This window comes from Myotis myotis, unplaced genomic scaffold, assembly GCF_014108235.1.
Source record: "Myotis myotis isolate mMyoMyo1 unplaced genomic scaffold, mMyoMyo1.p scaffold_m19_p_15, whole genome shotgun sequence".
Classification (NCBI taxonomy): Eukaryota; Metazoa; Chordata; class Mammalia; order Chiroptera; family Vespertilionidae; genus Myotis; species Myotis myotis.
Window position 1 is genome coordinate 11573665 of NW_023416319.1, and position 6000 is coordinate 11579664.

At 51.2% G+C, this 6000-nt stretch overlaps 1 protein-coding gene across 5 annotated transcripts in view; it reads right to left on the reverse strand.

The window, feature by feature from the left end:
- ADD3 (adducin 3) overlaps positions 1-5166 on the reverse strand; it is a 125139-nt gene extending 119973 nt beyond the window's left edge. For 3 of the 5 annotated variants that reach the window (XR_004972126.1, XM_036336043.1, XM_036336040.1), the window contains exon 1: positions 4950-5164. The gene's annotated coding sequence lies outside the window, so the exon portion shown is untranslated. Of the gene's footprint in view, positions 1-2814; positions 3133-4949 lie in introns of those variants that run through there. The other 2 variants (XM_036336044.1, XM_036336041.1) reach the window with 2 other exon arrangements.
- Positions 5167-6000: the final 834 nt, after the last annotated feature.

Below are 6000 nucleotides of genomic sequence, written 5' to 3' on the forward strand. Positions count from 1 at the left end.
GAGTGTAATAGAGTTTAAGGGCTCACTAGTTACATGGGCTTACTCTTGGGCCAGACCCTGGGTTCAGAACTAACCTGTGCCACCTGGTAATTGTATACCTTGGGTAAAATACTTAACCTCCCTGGGTCTCTGTTTAGTCATTGGGTTGTCATGAGGATTAAGAAAATTAAATCATATAAAACTGTGCTTGGCACAGAGGTAGAGCAAATAAATACTGACTGTTACAAATATTTGCTGAGTCTTCACCTGGTGGGTAGCATGATATAACCGTCTTCAAAAACGTGTTTTTAATATACTGATGATAAATACATAAAGCACTTACTCAGCACCAGACTATATTCGAAGCACTTTACATATAACAACAGGGTTAAGCTAAGGTTCTTATACTATTGTCCCACAACATTCTATACACTCAGTTTGTTCAGAGTTGGGTTTCTATGCATTTATGTGATTTCTTCTCTCAACAGAAATGTTTCTTATATCCTGATGACATGCATAAGTTTTGCCCAGTAGTTCTAACAAACTGCTTTGAGATCAGTGACATTAAACAGCTAACAACCTGTACAGACTTAGGTATAACAAAAAACATACATAATAGGCCTGCTGCAGGAAGCCTTGCAACCTTAGATGTTGAGCCCCACCCTGTATCTATCAGTGATGGCGAACCTTTTGAGCTCGGCGTGTCAGCATTTTGAAAAACCCTAACTTAACTCTGGTGCCGTGTCACATATAGAATTTTTTTTATATTTGCAACCATAGTAAAACAAAGACTTATATTTTTGATATTTATTTTATATATTTAAATGCCATTTAACAAAGAAAAATCAACCAAAAAAATGAGTTTGTGTGTCACCTCTGACATGCGTGTCATAGGTTTGCCATCATTGATCTAGGTTTTAGATTGTATGTAGGAGGTGGCCTGGTTCTATGTGCTCTTAGTCTCAAAAAACATTCTGGTTTTACAAACATCAAATCCATACTTTAAATACCATTGAGCAAAACTCAGATCCATTACAGTATAACATTATTGGAAAAAAAGGGGGTTGGAAATAGCAAAGTGTACACTGTTCTTTTTCAGAACATAAAATTTATATTCTGAAAATAAAACCCTTCTATAATGTAAAGTATTTCCTAGGTAGATGATCACCTAAGTCATATGTTAAATATTACCAAACATGTCCTGATATCACACATGTAAAAACCTACAAAATACTGAATGCTTATAACCAACTATCTCAAGGAGTATTAAATTATGTTTAACACTCAAAACAGACACACTGCTTTCCCCCCTCCCCCCCTTCAAACGTAACTACTATCAACATGCCAGTATTTGAGGTCAATATTAACACTGAACTCTTTAGGAAGATGAAAAGTTAAACAGCAAAAGTGGCCATTTGGGGGCGGGGGGGGGGGTGGGGGGGAGTCTGGTCCTTCCCCTGCAAAGTTAATGTGCTTAATTTAAGCAAAGGAAAACGAGTTACAGGGCAAATATAATGCAATCGAGACTGAGATATAAAAACTATACCTGTGCTCCAAAAGTAACCCAACCCTATAAATGAGTCGTTCTCATACCTAATTGCACAAACATTTTAATAGTTAGGCATCTTAATTTTCAAATGACAAATGACACTGTACCCTTATTTTATTCTCCAACAAAAACCCTCACTATATGTCTTCTAGAGCCAAAATTAAGATGTACTCATGGGCATGCTGCACACTGAATCCCAAGAAAAGAGCCACTTCATTCCTGCTAAGTCTAACATGCATAATTGAACATAAGCGTGCACATAGGTTCAGGTAGCTGGTTCCAAGCCCCAGAACCTTATCATCTCCTTCACCCAACATGCATAAGAGCATAGCCATGCCGGGACTCTTGGCTGAGTTGAATTCCATGTCTCTCTCCAGACCACCCCAGCAGGTCAACTGCAAGGGCACACGTGCCAAAGAAATTAGTGGTTTTCCTTACGTTCCCATCGTAAACGGGCACCTACTTGCAATTAAATCTCTGCAGCAACAACAACAAAAAGTTCACCTGAGGCCATTCTTGGCATTTTAAGAGAGGCCTAGCTTCTTCTACCTGTCTCTGTGGTCTTGCCTGGCTATAACAGCATACCTCCGAAGAAGCTGGACGCGTCCCAAACACCGGCGAGCCGGACCTGCTGCCAACTCCGCTTGTCGCCCGGGGTGGAAAACTCAACCTACCTGGTAACGCGTGTTTCTAGGGGGCGGGGGTGGGGGTGTGTGTGTGTGTCTGTGCGCGCGCGCATGGTGGGGCGGTGGGGGGGGGGGGGGAACGACGGGGACGCGGGTCGCAAGAGAAAGGTGGCTGAACACTTCCAACTTGTAACAAAGTGTCTTAAGTAGGAAAAACAAACCGAACCAGCGCTCCCTCCCGGGTTACCGCCACCTTTCCCGAGCGCGGGAACCTCCCACCCGCCGGGAGCGCACCTCCCGAGCGCGAGGTCCCCGGGCCCCCAACGCTGCCGCGCGCTCCAGATTTTTACAACTCCCAGCCCTCGCCCCCAACATGCGCCCCAGAGTGGGGCCCACCCCGCGGCGCCCCCAGACCCTCCGCGCAAATCCGCTCCCCTCGGGCCAACCCGAAGCTCCCAGTCCGGCCCCTGGGTGAGGAGGGGGGGGGTCACCGGCCGCGGGGGCAGCCAATAGGAAGTCCCCTCGCCTCGGCGAGCCACCGCGCTCTCGACCCCCGCGCGACTCCCAGAAGGGTCCCCGCAAGCCCAGCCTGCGGGAGCGGCCGCGACCCCGCCGGGAGGAGGGGCTGAGCCCCAGCGCCGGCCCGTCCCTCAGATTTACCTCCGAGCGCGCAGCCGGCTTTGTGCTCCCCTCCCTCTTTCTCCGCGGCCGCCGGCGCTGCAGCGGCCGTCTGATCCGCCGCCGCCGCTTCTTAAGCGCCCCAAGGCTCCAGCGGGGAGGGCAGGAAAGGGGGAGGAGGCGTGAGGAAGGTGGGACTAGGAGCCGAGCCCCGGGCAGCAGGAAGCCGCGACACCTGAGTCGCCGACGCCTCTCGCTCCGGTTCTCAAAAATATCATTTAAACCCCACTCCTTCCCCGCGCGCCCCGAGTGCTGACGACCGTTACGGGCGGCGGACCGCGGTCTGGCGGGACTGGCCCGGCGCCTCTCGAGCGTCCGTGGCCCCGCCCCTCGGCCCCCGAGCGTCCCTGGCTCCACCCCCTACGGGCCGCCTCTCGCAGCCCCCGAGCGCCCCTAGTCCCGCCCCTTGGGCCCCTGCGCGGCTTAGCCCTGCCCCTCGGAATCACAGGACGTCCCTGGCCCCGCCTCCTCGAGGCCACGCCCCTCGGCCCCTCGCGCCCCTCCGGAGCTTTGGCCCCGCCCCTTGCGGCCCCCTCCACGCGCGCGAGCGCCCAGTCGGTGGAGCTGCGGCCCTGGGGGTCTCCGCGAGGGCTTGGCGCGGGCGGCCGCCTGGCACCGCTTCCCCCGGCGTTGCAGCTCGGATCCGAGGCGTCCCCTGAGGGTCGGAGCGGGAAGCGACCCCGACAGAAACCCGACTGCGAGGGGAGGAGGAGCGCCTCGGAAGTGTCGCCCGCTCTAACCTGGGCGAGACCCCCCACCCCCCCATTCGGAGGCTGGGCGGCCTCTTTCCGGGTCCGCCTCTGCTGTCCGCACTGATCGTTGGGTCTGCAGGGCTGGGTCACTGCTGAGGTCCAAGCTCCGCACGCCCCCCATCGGAGGGGCCTGGATTTTTCTCCCGAGCACAGTTGCCCGTGGGGGCGCCTCCTCCCCCTTAGCTCCACCGAGGGGCAGGGCAGGGGCAGGGCCTCTCTCAATCCTGCTACCCTGGGACCCTTCGAGGGTCTTCACCCCCCACTTTGGCCGCCGCCCTTGTGGCTTTATGTGAGCTGACCTCCTGGAGGCGAAATGTCGAGGCGCCGCGAGCCTTCAGAATGAATCCGGGGCCTGGGAAACTTTGCAACATGCATTTGCCGGGAGGTGGCTCCATCCACAGGTGACACTGGGCCGCCCACCCCGCCGCCCAGCCACGCTTCTCACCACGACCTCGTCTCGAGGCAGACCTCTCAGCCACGCGCACCTTGCTCTGCCACCCACGACTTGCACATCCCTCCCGCACACACGTCCTCCACCCCCGGCAAGCATCCACTCCCGAGCACACCCCTCCAAGCGCCATTCTGGTTATTCATGGTCCCTGGGGTCAACCCCACCCGAACGCACACAGCAAACTTCATTCCCCACCCAAGATCCCTTCGCTTCCAAGCCACGGTGCATTTCCTTTCCTTCCTCCCCTGCAGACTCTTCCCCCTCAAATACTTCACGCCATCTCCTCGTCTTCATCCCCGCCTTCTCCCCTAAAAATGTGCTGATTAAAATGTAGTTTCCTCTTCCCACATATGAAGCGTGGAAAATGAATCTTGTCTTGGCATAAACTGTGATTCCATTTATCCTCGTTTTCTCTCTTCACTGGACTACGGCTATAGACATTTTTAGTCTACCACCATCTCCCATCTGCTCAAAAATCTAGCCACGCTTTAAATCATAAAGCATGGTGATGGGATCGTGAGGAAGGCTTCCTGGCTTTGGGGAGAAAATACTTTTAAAAATCCTTAACCCGTCATTTTTATTTGGCATTTAAGAATATCTGCAGTATTGGAGAGAGATATTGGGAGTGGCTTTTAAAAAGCATTTAAAAAAGCAAATAAATGAAAAGCCTTTGCTTGCATTGAGGTTAGCCTTTTTATGAATAGCCCCCCTCCCCCCCAAAAAAGTATGTTATGGGCACATATCAGACAATAGTCTCCTCTGTGCAGGGCATTTGCCAGTCACAAATCTAGACAACCCCCCTCCCCCCATCAAAGGAAGGCAAATTAACACAACCCATTTTAAGCATGTCTGATGAGCAATCTTCTCCCTTGCACACAGCTTCTGAGCAAAATGGGATAAAAAATCGTGCTTACCCGCTGAGGATGCGAGGCTTTCTTCTGTGCAGGGCAGTAGACGCGGGTCTTCTAGGTGTGGGTTCTGCAGTGCTGCACAGAAACCCGCCGCAGCCTCAGACCCGCGGCGGCGGCGGCGGCAGAAGCAGCGGCAGCAGCAGCCGCCAGCAGCCAGCAGCCAGCAGCCAGCAGCTTCTCCCAGTGCTGAGTAGTAAAGTGTTGTGACTTAGGAGAGACTCCACAATTAGCATGAGGCGCTTGCTTATAAGAGAGGAGGCGGAATCTTTCTTAAAGGAATGGGTTTGGTTTGTCCTCCCCGCGATTGCTTCATCAGAAGCAGAAAAGGGTGGAAGCGGGGAGTTTTTTTGGACCTAGGAAAGCAGTACAGCTGTGGGAGGTCAAGGTTAAAATAAACTGGGTGATCGAGGGACCGATTTAATGTGAGTCATTGAAATGCTAGAGGCACTAGTTTTAAAGAGCCCTGATAACTTCGAACATTGGGGTCTGGGCAAAAATAAATCCCTGTACCTTGAAACTGATTAGTATTTTGTGCTAATATTTCATTTTCAATCACTGCACCAAAATGGAAACTATATAAAGAGGGGTTGTTTAGTATTTAATACAAGAATAATAAAATAAAACTCATTTATGTGGCTGGGAGCAATGGAGTCAAGTTCTACTAATACCTATAAGCATGCCTGAGATTTCAGTATTAGAAAATATATTATTGACAGAGGTTAATCTGTTCACATGTTATAAAAATCACAATATTGCCCTCGCTGGTTTGGCTCAATGGATACAGCGTCAGCCTCCGGACTGAAGGGTCCCAGGTTGACTCTGGTCAAGGGCACATGCCTGAGTTGCAGCTCCATCCCCAGTGGGGGCGTGCAGGAGGCAGCCAATCAGTGATTCTCTCTCATCATTGATGTTTCTCTCTCTCTCTCCCTCTCCGTCCTCACTAAAATCAATAAAATATATTTTAAAAAAATTAAATAAGTAAAATAAAAATCAAAATATTATTTATAGAAAACCCAAAATATGTAACATTTAAAATAATTTTAGCAGCTGGGCC